At 43.6% G+C, this 16249-nt stretch overlaps 1 protein-coding gene across 3 annotated transcripts in view; it reads right to left on the bottom strand.

Annotated features, from left to right (window-relative positions):
* Positions 1–16249, bottom strand: part of IL1RAPL1 (interleukin 1 receptor accessory protein like 1) — a 1334031-nt gene that overhangs the window by 164007 nt on the left and 1153775 nt on the right. The window lies entirely within an intron of this gene.

A 16249-nucleotide genomic window follows, 5' to 3' on the forward strand; every position in this document is an offset into this window, starting at 1 on the left:
AGATGTTAAATAGTATAGGCCCAAGGACAGAGCCTTGCGGGACCCCACTGGTCACAGAGCACCACAATGATTGCCTTCCATCAACCACCACCCTCTGAGTCCTACCACAGAGCCAATTCCCCAGCTAGTGGATCATGGTGGGGCTGAGGTCACAGTTAGCCAGTTTTACTAAGAGGTGATCATGGGATACCATATTGAAGGCTTTTTTATATGAATATACAAAATATTACATTGCGTCATAGACAGAAGGCAAAACTAGAGAAAACACATATAATAAAAACTGCTATAGGGGTATCTGATTTTTTGTTTTAATAATAATGATGTTTTAAAGATAAATCATGTTGAATATTTTATTTTTGTACTTCTAGGTAACTATTGCAACAGAACAGATAACTGGATATATGTAATTTTTACCAAAATGACTTATTACATAAAATTATAAATAACCATGCACACACACATATTTGTGTGTGTGTGTGTGTGTGTGTGTGTGTGTGTGTGTGAATTGTACATACACAAACAATCTCAGCTTTGGCACTCACTATTGTCAAGATGAAAACAAAAAATTTCAATGAAAGAACAAGAAAACAATATTACAAGAAAAACAACACACACTAAGCACTGTATACTAGATGAGTAATGGGAGTCTAGGGGCTTACAGCAATTCTACTGAACAAGCTGTTCCAGAGCTATAGAAAGTTAAATCTGTTTTTAATTATTCTGTTTTTTAATTAAGAAGTAAATAACCTTATTAAAAAGAATGTTCCCTCTCCCATTCAAGTTACTTTGTTCTAAGAGAGACAATTACTACAGTCTTTGTATGAGTTATAGAGCTCATTCCACCAATACGAAATCAAAGCAAAGGTTGTCTTTTATGCTTTAAATTTGGTATACTTTGTCACTGCTGCTAAATTGGTTTTGTGTGGCTTAAATCCCTGTTAGCTGGTTGCTTTTTGTATTTCATTAACTCAGAGCATTATTGATGTCATGATAAGCCCTAATGAAATACAGTTTCTCTCTGGAGCAAACTGTTGTCATAGCAATGTTCCCATGGACTTTTTCTCTGACAGTCCTTCAAGGAAGAGAGTTGGGTGTGAAGCATAGGTGGGGCCGTACTAAAAATCTGGTGTACAATCCTAAATATAAGTGTTATCTCATATGGCCCCTCAATACATAGAAGAGTAAGAGAAATGTAAATCTACAGATTAGGGGGAGTGGGTGGCAGCAGTGCAGAAAGATTAGGATGCAACAGTTGTTGCTTCCTTTTCTGGCCATATTTTCTCTGGCTCTTATGGAAGGAAGGATTAGAACTGAATTCTATGACTTCTGCTTTTCAAAAAAGAATAGTGGTGGGTGGACTGCATAAGTTATAAGACAAAAGAAAAACAAAGCGTGACATTCACAAGATACATGGCACTATAACAGTCCTTCAGTATGGTGAGTATAATCTGTTTGCAAGGCAATGAAAAGGGTCCACAGGAAGGGTTTGACTGATGTGAGCTTGCTTTTAAGATTTCAATAAGGTCAGCCACTATACCAGTCCTATTAGAGATTTATCTACTTATGACCAATCCCATAAAAGCATTTTTTTCAATATAGTGTAACCCCTGCCCCTGGGTTGGCAGAGTTAAGTAGAGAGGGATGGAGCCACTACAAGCCCAGGAAAACCAGACCCGGGGAATTGAGGGCTAGCAGTGGGGGAAGTGGGGCTGCAACATGGGGGCCATTTTGTCTAAAGCCAGCGCATTTAAAGCATGGGAAATCTTGCTTCCTCATCTGTAGGGACCTATCTAAATCACTGTGGAAGTTTGTGGCACAGCGATACCTCTAATCTTGTTCTTTTCATGGAGCACCCCTCCCTCACCAAGTGGCTGAGACGCAAAAACCACGGCATTAATTTCCTCTCAGCCACTCAGTGGCAAGAGGGGCATATGGTGAAGAGAGCAAAATTAAAGGTGCTGAAAACTTTTGCCATGATTTAGCTAGCTCCCTACTGATATGCTTCTAGAACCATTGAAAGAGGTCCCCAGGGAGATGGTGGAGGAGCCTGGCCTGAGTGTACCTGGGTGAAAGATCAGCTCCTCCACAGAGGAGACCCCAGGAAGGAGAGGAAATGACGGCTGCTACAGAGAGTTGTGCTTAGAAGGCTGCAGAAGGTAGTACAGTGACCAGGATTGGTGAAAGTCCTTGTGCTCCAACTTCCATGGAGGGTTTCATGGGTTGCGTTACAGATTGCGTTCAAATGCCTATGGGTGAAAATAAATCTGACTTGTTCATACCGTCTTGTTAAACTGAGATACTGCTTGGGGATAATGAGTTAGCACAGTCAAACACCTGCACCTCCTTGTGAGAGGGCTAACAATAGTAAGTATGTTTTTTCCTTAATTTTAAATATTTTTTCCTACTACCAGCTACAAATGCTGTTCACCATATACCATCATAACTACAGCAATGACTGACAATGCATAACCTAAGGCATAGATATGTGGGTAACAGCATAATTATGTGTGTGCATGCATGCGTGCAGCATGGAGCAAAAAGTTCCATCTACAGGACCTGCCCATAGAGTGACCAAATCACTCCTCCTCACTCCAGATCTTCACGGTACCTGTCCTATTTCTGCCACATCTTGATGGAATTTATATTTAGGGAGGCTGTCCCAGGGTCCTAGAAAAAGCCTCAGTTTACCTCCACTTGCTATTTAACCAGGAGTTCTAATAGTACTCATGCCTTGCTGCTACCAGTCTTGTGACCCTGGGCACTAAGGATCTCCTGGCTTTATCCATGCCTTAAGGATGGTAATCTTGGCCTCTAGCCACCCCCATAGTGATGCCCATGCCTTTCAGGTGTAACTCAAATTCCTTTCATAGGGCCTCCTAGGCCTGCCTCTCTTGCTCTCTGGTCCTCTGGCCTCATTCTCATTGTTCCAGCCCTCTGGGTTTCAAGCCCCCAGACAAGGCTGCTATCTTTCTTTGTTCCAGGTTGAGGTTGGGGGAGGGACAGGGAGCAGCACCAGAAGGTGGAACCTGCACACCACTGCTGCTGTCCAGAGCTGAGCCCAGCATCTGATTATCTGCAGTCCCCCAGCTCAAGACATGTAGGAGCATGTCTGGGCCTCCCCCTGCAGACGGGTCAGATGAGGCATTGGTGGTGTCAGATGCATCTCCTCGCTCCTCAGGGTCTCCAGCCTCATCCCTTATGTTCTAACAGGCAGTGTGCTGCACCCCACTTTAGGAAATTCTGGATCTGCTTATGCAAGGATTGCTACCAATTCTTCCTCTATGACCTTCAGATGTAAGGTAGAGAATGAACAGTTTTGTGTTCTCTTGCTTACATGCAATGAACTGTCTTCATGGGTCATCATGCCATAAACTTTTAAAAAGACATTGCAGATCACCCTTAAAAAAAACAAAGGAAAAAAAAAAGGAAAGGAAACTCCAGGAAACATTTTGACTTACTGAGTTAGAATTTTACAATATTACACTGGCCCCAGTGCAGGGGAGGGAGTTCAAGGCCATGAACTTGCCTGTTGGCATTTCAGCATAGTTTAATTTAGGATTCAAAGAAGTTGTCTTATGAAAGACTATACAGTTTACAGTTTGTGAGTGGGGGAACACAAGGAACCAGCAAATGTTGATCTAAAACAGTGATTCTCAACCAGAGTTCTGTGGCACCATGTGTAAACACCCACTTATGTTTCATTCCCAAGATAAACCCAGAGATTTCAAATAGGAATCCATCACATCAAAAACATTCTGACCTGTTATGATCCTTGAATTCTTTGCAACAGAAGAATTGCTTTATTATTATTTTATAGCCAAAAATGAGTGAAAGCTAGGAGCTGACATTTCCGGGGGGGGGGTACCTTAATTCTAATGAGAGCCACCTTCAGAAAGGACAAGAACCACTGCTAATGCTCAGAAAAGGTGGTGATTGGAATTGTGCATGTACTTCATGTACTCAAAAGAGAGTAAAATATTGGTTTGGAAAGATTTGTTATATCACAGAAGTGTTATGACAAAAGGAAACTGCAGTGCAGCAGCATCCAATTAGCCTTCAAATTTTTATCCACATAGCCTGAACAAAAAGACTTTTGTATATTTTTCATGGGAAGACTCAAAGATCTGCTAAGTATGACATTTTCAGGACTAGGGTACTCCATAATTTTCTAAAGACTTTCATGGATGGAATCACCATTTTTAGTGACATTGCTAGTTAACTGAGTTACTTTAGAACTACTGCACATGCATCACAACATTATTAAAGATCAACATAATGGAACAGCATCACATAAATAATGTACATTCCTATTCAATAATACACCAATACCTGTGTAGAAACCAAAAGCTATTATTTCAAAACCTACTTTTCAGACTTGGAAGAGTTTAGAGACTGCTAATCAAGCAATTCAGAAAAAGAAGCATTTGAAAACAGGTAAATTTTTGGGATGCCCATATATTTAGGAAGGTGTAGTGTAGTAGCCTTCAGATTTCAATACAGAAAAAAATTCCTTAGCAGGGGTTGCGGGGGATGGGTTCATTTTTTGATTATCTGGACTCACTTAAATTTTCTTGATTTAAATTTTCATTATTTATGCTATTCCATTACTGTCTGAAAACATTGTAAACACAATGCTTCTAACAGAGGGGTGGGCAAAATATAGCTTACCTATCGATTGCATCTCGCATGTGGTTGCCCCCTCAGTGATCTGCATGGGGCCAAGCCACACCTGGGGCAGCCTGCACCATGCTCCTCCCTACACTTGCTTTCTACCTGACAATGGCACTGCCCCACAGCTTCCCAGCATAGCTGCTACCACTGCTGCTTCAGGCTCGGGGGTACTGACTGGCTCTTCCCACCTCCTCCTCCTGCCCCGATGTACCTCTTTGGGCAGCAGGTAGCATAAGGAAGCGGCAGCAGCTGTGGGCATATGTGCTGTGCACCACATGCCCAGCCAAACAGGGAGGAAGCTGCAACCAGGGCTTCTGCCCCAGTGCATGGGGCTCCTGCTCAAGCTCCTGGCCATCTGCCACCCACTCAACCACCTGCAGGTGGCTGTTTACCATGCTGGGCAGGTGGAGTGGGTGGAAAGCAGCCAGGAGCTCTAGCAGGAGCCTCACACACTGGAACAGGAGCTGACAGGCTGCAGCTTCTCCTCTGCCTTGCTAGGCATGTGGTGCCTTGCACACATCCCTACAGCTACTACCACTCCCTTGCACTACATGATGCCCAGTGTGGGTCAGCAGAAGCAGAAGAAAGGAGTGGAGGGGGAGGAGGAGGGGATGCCAAGCAGTACCTGGATGGCCATTAGGAAGCTATGCATGCTAGCTAGAGCTGGGGATGGGGAGGTGCCAACAGCAGGAGCAGGGTGGATGCAGGCAGGAGAATGGTGTGGCCTGCCACAGGTCATTGGACCTATGTGGAGTGCCACGGGGGCTGCTGTGCACCAGGTGTGTGTGTGTGTGGGGGGGTGGATTGCACCTGCAGTGCACTGCCCAGGTGAGCTCTGCTGCATGTGTCCCATGCCCCTCCCTCCTTTCCCCTATCCCCTACCAGCTCCCAGGACCTAGTGTGTGGGCAGGCCTCCCCACACACTGCCCCCCACCTCCCCTTACACACAATATAAAAGAGTAGGACTTTATTTTGAGCTATTATGCCTGTATATGCGCTATTAAAAATAAACATAAATCTGGACAAGAATTAGTTTTTGAAATAAAATTAAAATATGTCATAGTAGATGTTTGATTTTTAGCACATGATTTGTTTTTATCTATATTTTATTAAAATGATATCTTCTGAAAGATTTTATGTGTGTAGCTCATCAAAACTCATTAAGTGGCCCTTCAGCCAAAATAATTTCCCACCCCTGTTCTAATGCCTTTTGTTATTTTGGATATAATGCATATGCTAAAGGAGCATTCTATATATATTGGGATTTTTGCTGTCCACTCCAGCATTTAGTTCTACAATATTTCCTGTTTCTTCCCAAGTGACTTTATTAAGAATGCTCCTAAATGACTGCTTGTTTCGAGAGTGCATTTCTTACAGCTACAGTTCAGCTACCACCTTCATTTGACATTTTACCACACAAATCTAGTCAGTTTTCCAAACTACCTCATTTAGTATCTAATTTCCAGATTTCACTTATTGATACCACAAAGATAAGAGGCCAACATTCTCAAAGGTATAAAATAAATGGGGAAGATAGGTGGCTAAATACCTTTGTGTTTTAAGGCCAAGGTATTTTGAACCTTAACCCACCTTAAAGAAATAATTTCTCTAGTCTGTTAGACTGGCTTTATGCTAGTAAACTGCAGTGAGTGTGGCAGAGCTGCATCTAAATAAAACAAGTTTAGTAGACTGGAGTAAAGGGACCAAAAGTTTCAATAAATCATGTAACTATGACCATGGTCCTCAAAATGGTGGTAGGATACGAGTACTTCACCCTTATACTAGTTATTCTCTGTTCAGTCATGAACAGTACAACCTAGACTCAGAGAGACTCATATTATTCCATGTTTTTCTTTTCCTTTCCATAGTTCTCCAATCAAACTGGTGAACAGATATAATTTAATGGGAGATAATGTTACAAGAAGTATAACTTTTCTGTTGAATAATAGAAACCTAGATTTTTACCTCTTAAAAGAATGAGTACATTAATTTTGTTACCTGTTGTATATCAGCTTATTTAGTTCCCATATCAGTATTGCACTGACAATGTAATAAGCATGGCCAGCATTTGACCTTCCTTCCAGTACTGTTCGAGTGTGAGATAAAGTTAGATGAAATAAAAACACAGGGATAGTTTTTACTTATAAAATGGCTGTTAAAAACAATTAGTACGGTCCCAGGGGCAAACAGAGAGGAAAACCCCAAAGACCCAGGGGGAAGCCCCGGCATCAGGAACCCACAGAAAGAAATGAAAATAACAGAAAATAAAATAAAAACTGCTTACCTGCAGCAGGATCCACGATGGAGCTAGAGACGGGACCCATGCGACACATCAGCTGTGTCTTTATAAAGTTACGGCCGGTGGATGACATCAGCCACAGAAGCCGGCTGGTGGGGATAAAAGGGGCTGCCGGTGGGGAAAAAGGGGGATCAATGCTGGCAGGAGCACCAGCAGGAGTGATCACCCCAGAGGCCCTGCAGGGGCAACAGGAGCCGGAAGCTCATTTCCCGGTGAGGAAGAACGCGGCAAGCCAGAGACTGCTGGGTGCCACAGAGAAAGACTAGAACCAAGGGCTCCTCTGGACTGGGAACCCAAAGAAGATAACCAAGAGACGCAGATTGACGCTAACATCCATCACGACGACCAAGGGGCTGCTGAAGCCGGCATAATTTAAGGCTTTACACCAGGTGGGACCGTTGAGGGCACCAGGGAAGCTGAAGAGGTATGCCAGGTGGGAGCCTGGAGGCAAGAGAAGCAGGAGAGGCTGCAAACGACGGCCCTCGGTGGTGCGGCATGGTTATGTCGAGGGACGGGAGGACAGACCCGTGGGAGGATCACCGGTGGCCATAAGAAGTCCCAGGTGGGATAACAAGAGAGTGGAAACGGGGTGGAACTTACAGTGAATACCGACCATCAAACGGGTCTTAAACAGAGTTTAGGCTCTGTATATATCATTTGTGGCCAGGCCAAGAAAGGGGCATGGGAGAGAGGACTTAGGAGTCCCTCAGATTGCATTTTTAGTTCTGTTTGGTTTAGATTTTGTGTTTCCCACTTTTGGAGGGGTTGTAGAACAGAGCAGACATCCCCAGTATTATTAAGTCACCGGAAGAGTTGCTTGCTTTTGGGGAAAGCACCAGACTCATAGTCCAGCACTCTACGTAAGCAGGTCAGACCGCATTGGCCACAAAAGGGGAGCCAGGGGTTCAACGGCCGGGAGACTGGCCTGGAGTATAACTGTGACCCATCAAGGCTGGGTATAAGGGTAAGGTATAGGGGAGGTGGAGCCTTGCAAAAGATCACCTGATAGCCATCGCATAGTCGAGGGAACCCCGATACTTGGACACCAACCATGGAAGCAAGACCCGAAGTCGTGCCAGGTGAGATTGGGGGAAGACTACTCCGGGAAGAGACACCCACTCGACATAACAGTGGGGACGGACAGACAGATACCACTGAACATCCGGGCCCAAGCGGCACATGACTAGATGTTCGAGGCCAGGTGGGCACAAGTCCATTCCTATGCCCTGTATTTGATCTCTTGATCACATCTTTAGAATATGACTATTTGTCTTGCAGGTCCATTAACCATCCGCATTTTCTCTTCGGTGAACAGATGGAGTTTTAAACTTCATTTTATATTTATAGAAATATAAAGTAGAAATTTCTACTATTGTATTCTCCTTACTAATGCCTAATTCTCCCTCTGATGAAGTATTAGGGTCTGTTTCAATATATCACAACCAGTCTTCTCAAGGCATTATTTGTAGGCAGTTTCTGTATTCTGGTGAAGAAAGAGAGGGAGAGCAACCACTCTCTGAAATGTCTAGAAAAGGCCTAAGTCCCATTTCTGCAAACCTTAGACATGCTGGTGAACACTTCACTCTGATGACCAATCCACCTGACTCCAAAATAAAAAATTACTGGCCAGGGAAGAGTCAGTGGTAGAAATTCTATTCAAGAGCAAACTCTGGCAAACTCATAGATCGTCTGTGTAAATTCTGCCAGAAATGAATACTGACATTTTGGGTGTAAACTGCCACTCTCCGGGTACAGATGGCTATTCAACCAAAGTGCAACTCAGTGATTTCTACTAACAAGTATAGCAGGGCTGGAGGAGCAATATTGAAGCACAGAATACGGTTGCACCAAGATCAGCAAAATATCTTTGTTTGCCTCACCATATCTATATGGTTGCAGGACCTCTGCTGTCCTGACCTTTGAAACCACATGCATTTTATTGGCTTTTCATTATCTTTCTACAGTAAAAAATGGTATAGTGTTTATATGGAGAATATGGTCATTGACTACACATGCCTGTAACCTATTACCAAGCATATTTTTGCTAATGAATCATTACAGACAAAGTCTTAGGCAAAATTAGTTTTGATCTCAGTTCCAATCCCAAAGCAAATTCTATTATGTCTTTCAATTCCTAAACTTTCATATATTGAAAAGAAAACTCTGACATGCATATGCTGGATACCTATCCTTTTAAAGTATAAGCTATTCACATGACTTCACCTTGCTGCACTGCTAAATCCTCATGGGGTGCATCTACATGCTATTAGCGCAATGCAATAAACTCCAGCACAGTTGCTGCCAGAGTTCATGGCTCCCAGGTGAAGAATCTACACATGCTCCCATGACTAGAGTAGTCTGGGCTGGGGTGAACCCCAGGCTGGCAGCAGGATAAGGGCAGTCAGCCCCAGGCTCCATGTTGGTCAGGTGGTGGAGAGGCTGGCTGAGGCAGGAAAGTGCCCAAAGAGCAGAGTTGTGTGGCTAAGGAGCAGGCAGGAGTCTGGCACTTTGCTTCCTGGGTGCAATTTATGCCCAGGTCAGCATTTGCACATGCATTTAGGTGCAATTATCTTTGCCACTGTAAGACAGTACTATCTTACAGAGCTGAAAATTAGTTTGCTGCAGTCTAATAGTGTTGAACATGTAGACTGTGATGCTTTACACCACAGCAAATTAGTCTACTGCCCAGTTAAGTGCATGTGAAGATGCACCAATGATGTATGAATATATAGCTTCAATTGTAAAACAACTAAAATGGATTAACAGGGTCTTGGTCAGCAAGACATATGCTAACAAGAAATCAAAATATAATTTGTGTTTAGAAGTAAATTTCCAATCAATTTTCAGATTACAGAAGTCACACTATTTTTTAAGCTTTGATTCAGGCATGAAACATGCTTACAGTTATAAGAAAACAAGGAAGTTAAATCATAGAAACTGCACATCAGAGAAAGAGAAGTCACCTCCAGCAGGAGCTAGAAGGTAAATGACTACATTAAAAAACAAGAGTGATTGAGAGAAGCAAGAAAGCAAGTTGTTTAAAAGCCCGTATGTGAACAACAAAGCTATGATGAAACTCAAGGAGAAACTCAAGGATATTTTTTTAGAGTGAAGAAAATTCTTCCAAAGGGAGAAAAAAAAAAGATTTAAACTTGATCATTCAAGGCATTTAAAACCAGACAAGAGGTAAAGTACTGTAGAAGACACTATTGCACTATACAGGCAAACAATTCTATGTTTGTAGGAAAATGGATTACAAGACCCAATGGTTCTTTATTTCTAATTTCCATAATGCCTTAATGACTGGGAAGCTACTTCCTGACTGCATGATGTATTCCAGTAATAACTCTAGAGCACTTTCCTTCATAAATTTAATTAAATCTCCTATCACTCTTACACATTTTAACCTAAAGTCATTTATTTTTTTAGTGAGCCATACAGTTTTCATTTAAAAAAAATCTATATTGATGGAAAGGGCAGAGCAGTTGTGAACAATTATATACAGGATAAAAGGGAACATCAGTATCCTATACAAACACACTGATAGTCCAAAGAATGCAGCATTCATTCTATTTTGGCTCATATTAACAGTCAACAGAGTAAGAAATACGAGAAAAGTTTATGAAATAATGCCATTTACATTATGGTTTTGGAATTCCATCAATAATCACTAGTCTGTCTCAACACAGTAGGAAGAATTATAAGCAAAACTGAAAAATAAACTAACAAGATTTTCTTGACACAGCCTATATCTTTCAGCAGATAAAAAGAGAGAAAGCCGAATCTAACCTGCAGGATGTTGAAGGGTTTGTTGTTGGCTTTGTTTGTTATTACATTTGAAAAATTGCTCAGGAACAATTCATCCTCATGTTGAGGTTTAGTGTCAAGGCCATGAATAACTTTGATTTATCTGCAGTTTCAGTTGTGATGAAGCTTGCAAGTTGTGACAAAGGAAGCTAAGCAAGCTGGATTCTAGTCTGGAGTTCCAGTGGTGGCCTCAGGGTGGGCAGGCTTTACTGTAAATAATTCTTGTAAACAGTTTCCTAAGAAGGATATCTATATGCTCTTCTCACCCTAGAGCAGGAGTAGGCAACATTTTTGGCTGGAGTGCCGAAAAAACTGCAACGTCTACCTGGTAAAGTGCTGGAGTGCCAGCATGCCAGGAAAACAAAACCAGGGTGGGGGGTGCCTGGCAGGACATATTGAATATTAATATAGTTAATAATCATAAATGTTGCTTTTATTTTTTACAGTATATACCACATTTTTAAAAAATTCTAAACCTGGTGACCATAAATAGAGACCAAGAAAATGAGAGAAACAGGTAAAGAAAAAAGAAAAGAGAAAAAAGAAAAAGGGAGAAAGGTGACAAAAAAGGGAGAGAAAAGAGAAGAGAGATAAAGAAGTGAAAGAGAGAAGAGAGAAAAAGGAGAAGAGAGAGAAAGAAAAAAGAGAAAGAGAGGGAAGAGAAAAAAAGAGAAGAAAAAAGAGAAGGAAAGAGAAAAGGGGAAAAAAAGGAAACAGAGAAAGCACCACCCACATCTCCTACTGCTACTGGCTGTGGCTTGGGCCTGCTGGTTCCGGGCAGTGTCAGGCAGAGGGAGACAGCGGCACCCCAGCAGCAGCCACCAGAGGTAGGGTGCTCAGGCCTTCCTGATGTTCCTGGAGTGGAGGGAGCCCAGGTCCCGGGATGGGAGGGAGGGCCTGGCCAGGGCTCAGGCAGGCAGACACCCTATCCAACCCATGCACCGAGCACTGGGGCCAGGCACTCGGGGCATGATCTGGGTGGCAAGGGGAGAAGCAGGTGCAGGGGGAGCTGCTGCGGGCAGGCTGGCTTGGCCAGGCCCTTGGGAAGACAACATCCAGAGAAGAGAGGGGGCCAGGTGGGAAGCGGGGATTGCCCCAGTGCTCTGCAGACTTGGGTGGTGGTGGGCGGGCTTCACAGGGATGGGCCACAGCCACCCAGCTTTACATGCAAGGGCATGCTGCTTGGCCAGGACAGAATGATGGGCTTGGGGGGTTCTTGGCTCTGGGCTTGGTCTCCCTGTGTGCCAGGCACAGCACAGGTAGGGTGGAGCCACCCCTGATGCAGGGCCTGGCCTCAGGAGCCCCTGGGCCATGGAAAGAGCCTCCACAGGCAGCGCTTAGGGCTGAGCCAGCCAGGGGCTTCCAGCACAGTGGCTCTCCACATTGCCTGTCTAGGCCTCAGGCTCACACATTTGCAGCTCCCCTCCAATGGTTGGGGTGGGATGGAGGGCACAGCCTGGGGGGGTCAGCAGAATGTGGACAGTGTCCCTGCCCGTGTTATCCCTACTCCATCCCTGGTACCTACTACAGCGCTAGGACCTGTGGTTGCTCTGGAGAGCCTGGAGCAGCAACTTAAAAAATATTTAAAAAAAAAAATTTCCTCACACACCTCCTGATGTACCAAGGGAAATGTCCCCACGTGCCACTAATCAGTACGTGTGCTGGGTATTGCCTCTTCCTGCTCTAGAGGGAGATGGCAATCTTGGCCTGGGGGCAGGGCACAGAGACTGTCCCTCGTGGGTTCCCCATTAAATTGTTTCATTCTATTGGGTTACTATAATTTTGTAACTGTTCTGTTGCAAATGTGGCTGACTAAGCCTGAGGAGGAGCAAGTCTCAGAGAGCAGGAGAGTGGGAAAGTCCCAGGGAGGACAGAGGGAAGGTTTCCAATGTGGATAAAGTTGGCATCCAAGGAAAGACAGTGGGAACTGTCCTTGCTTGTTCTTTTATGTTGGAGCTAAATTGTTCTCAGTGGTGGCAGATGATAGAACAAGGAACAATAGTCTCAAGTTGCAGCAAGGGAACTTTAGGTTAAATATTAGGAAAAGCTCTCTCACTAGGAGGGCAGTAAAACACTAAAATAAATAAAATAAAGCCACCCAAAGAGGTGGTGTAATCTCTATCCTTGGAGGTTTTTAAGATCCAGCTAGACAAAGCTTTGGGTGGGATGCCCATTTTAGTGGGCATGGTCCTACTGTGAGGTGGTGATGGAGTGAGGGTTGGTCTAGATGGCCTCCTGAGATCCCTTCCAACTCTAATTTTCTCTGATTCTATGAACTGAAATGGCACCATAAAGACTACTTTGAACCAGAGTCTGCTGTGTTGTTGGAGACAATCTGATACCCCTTTTCTTTTAAATAGGATGATCATACATCCCCGATTGGCTTGGACAGTCCCGGATTTCACTGGCTGTCCCAATGTCCTGGCCAGTTGTTGTAAATTGAAGCAAAATCCAGGATTCAGCTGCTTCATGCAGAGGCAGAGGCTGCTGCCACTTATAGTGCCTAGGCTGGTTCCTGCTGAGTGGCTGGAGGAAGGGAGGTAGGCTGGGTTGGGCGCTGCTCTTCCTGTCTAGTGCAGGGATAATCCAGGGTGAGGCAGATGATGGGGAGGGTGCCGGTGCTGGGACCCAGGCAACCATATAGGGAGCACCACCTGCTGGCAGCCTCATGCCCTGCTGCTGTAGCTGCTGCCAAGGCCTGGGCTGCATATGGTGGCCCCAGGAAGTTGCCAGAGGCAGGGGGGAAAGGCTGCTCCCAGCTAGGTCTGGCCTCTGTGGGCCTCCGAACTGCCCTGCCCGGCCTCACTCTACCTCACTGCCGTGTGGGCTTCTGGGAGCCACAGGGCAGTCGGTGTGTGCATGTGCATGTGCACACATGCATGCACTGTTGCCTGCCATCCTGGATGCCTTTACCCTGCCCCAGATTGTCACCATACTTTTAAAGAAGAAAACACCTTCCCCTCCTTCCCAGTAGCTGACTGAAAAGAAGGAGCTCTCAGAGGTGGGGATGCTACATACAGATCATCAGGAAATCCAGGGACTGAGAAGAGCCAGGGTCTCAAAGCCAGAGGCTTGCTCCTTTTGAAGCCATGCTAGGGCTGGTTGCAGGGAGATGGGAGACTGAATAAGGCTTCTTCCTTGAGAGTCCTGAGGAACAGCTTTCCCTCAAAAGGGGCATTGATCCCATGGCACAAATATTTTTCAAACTTTTATTCCAGAAGGAATACAATGAATAAAGCAAGTTTTATTTATTTCCAGGAGGAAATGCACTTTACTTTCCTTATATAGAAATGTACATTTCTTCTCTATTTCTTCTTTTGGATGAACTCCACTTCCTTTTATCACTAAAGTGATGTAGTTTCACCAAGATCTAATGTACCTGGTTTACTCTAAAACAGAAGAAGTTGACTCCTGGCTGGCAGGCCAAATGGGCCTGCAGCTCCATGTCATTTGGCCTACTGGGCTTCCCACAGGACCAGAAATTTGTTTGTAGGGGATCAGTGGGAACACTCCCCGATGTCAAATTTCTGGACCCATGAAGAGGCCTGGCTTGGGCAAAGGATCCTGGTGTCCAGGGCTGGATAAATATTGTGCTGGGCACCAGGGTCTCAATCCCAGCATGTGGGGGACAGAAGGGGATGGGCCTGGTCCCCAGGATCCAATCCCTGTACATGGGGGGTGGAAGGAAGCAGTGTGTGGTCCCTGGGACCCAATCTCAGTGCATCATCAGAAAGGCATGGTGCCAGGTCTCCACGGCTCAGGCCCAGTGCACAGGGCAGAGAGGGAGCAGTGCCGAGCCCTAGGGCCTTATCTGGGCTCCAGATCAATGTGCTATTCAACTGGTCCATAAGACCAAAAAGTTGAGCACCACTGTTTTAAAACACACTGAATATTTTCTAACTAAGGCAGAAAACCTACAAACAAGTTCTTAAAAAGGGAAGAATAACTCAATAACTTAATTGCTCTGGACCAGATCCTACCCTGCCTATTAGATGCTTATGTGCAATCGTATTCTACCTTGGTCAAGTTCCCAGGATCTCCTTTTGTAATGCACAGCAACCTTAGCTTAAACCATAAAACAGAAGAAGAGGGCCCATCCACATTTTTATTAGTAGTTTTTCAGGGACTCAATACAGTGGAATAAGATTGTACTTAGGCACCTAATAAGTGGAATAAAATCAAACCATTTGTTTCCATCTCCTCAAACCAATGAGGTATAGCCAGTCTAGACTAGATGAGAAGCTAACATAAATACTGTTTATTAAAGTTTTCTATTGTACAAGCACTCTTTAAGGAAGACTAATGTTTTGCCTTACATACAGAGTATATCTTCAGAAGAATGGTCTTTTACTAAGAAGTATGGGAATATTTAGAAGCATACAGAATAAGACATGTCCTGAAAAACATGTCTCATGAAAAATTCTAATTTTACTGTTAAATTTTAAATAAAATGTGAATGTGTTCAGCCATATACTTATTGTAATAAGTATTTTGCAGCTAATATTAAATATATTTATATATTAGTTTCGTCTGTTCACAGGATCTATAATATAATTATCCATATTTTCTAAATTCTTAAGTAATATATTATTATATTCCATATTCTTAGTTTCTTAAATAATGCATAACATCTGCACAAGTGTATACCGAGTGCCTTTCAACTGGACAGAACATAAAGAACAGTCCGTATACTTAAAGACAATCAATTTGTTAGTAGTAGAAGCTGTCCAATAAATTTGATATTTTGTCCTTTTTAGTAGAAATTAGTGTGATGCATCTTTTTACCAAGATGGTAAGTTTACTCTCTGTTATGATTAGTGCTATCTAAATCCAAGTGAAGAACATCAATTTAGTTCTCAGGAGGCTTAAATTAAGCTCCATTACTAATTTGTCTATAAATTTTTGGGACGAGTATAGGTTTATGAAGCTTCATTCTCAGCATAAATCACTTTTAAGAATACCTTTAAGAAAATCCTCTGTACCATCACTCAAGCTGTCCTTAGGTTCCCTTGGGCCATTACCAAGCTTAGGGCTGTATATCCATGGGCTAAGGAAGATCTGTCACAAGACTGAAATGTTCAAAAGCGATTAGAGATTTTGTTTCTGAAATTGCTAATTTGATACATATTAGAGGTATCTGAGTTTTCAAGGAGTAGGTGCTCAGCATTTTCAGAAAAGTATGCCCCTTTAAGTTATGTCTTGCTCATACCCAAAAATATAGACCCTCACATTCAGTAACAACTTCTGAACATATATGCTATATCTTCACTAACTCTGACGTTTAATGTATGTATGAAAAAATGATGGTTCTTTTAAAAGCCGGAAGGCTTTTGACACTGTCTCTCACCCTGTCCTCATCAAAAAGCTGGGAGACTGTGGTGTCGATGCCCACATAGTCAAATGGGTCGCTAACTGGTTGGAGGGCCGCACCCAGAGGGTGGTAGTGGATGGGTTCTTCTCGACCTGGAAAGA

The sequence above is a fragment of the Crocodylus porosus genome, unplaced genomic scaffold (assembly GCF_001723895.1).
Source record: "Crocodylus porosus isolate Cpor-Errol unplaced genomic scaffold, CroPor_comp1, whole genome shotgun sequence".
Lineage (NCBI taxonomy): Eukaryota > Metazoa > Chordata > Crocodylia > Crocodylidae > Crocodylus > Crocodylus porosus.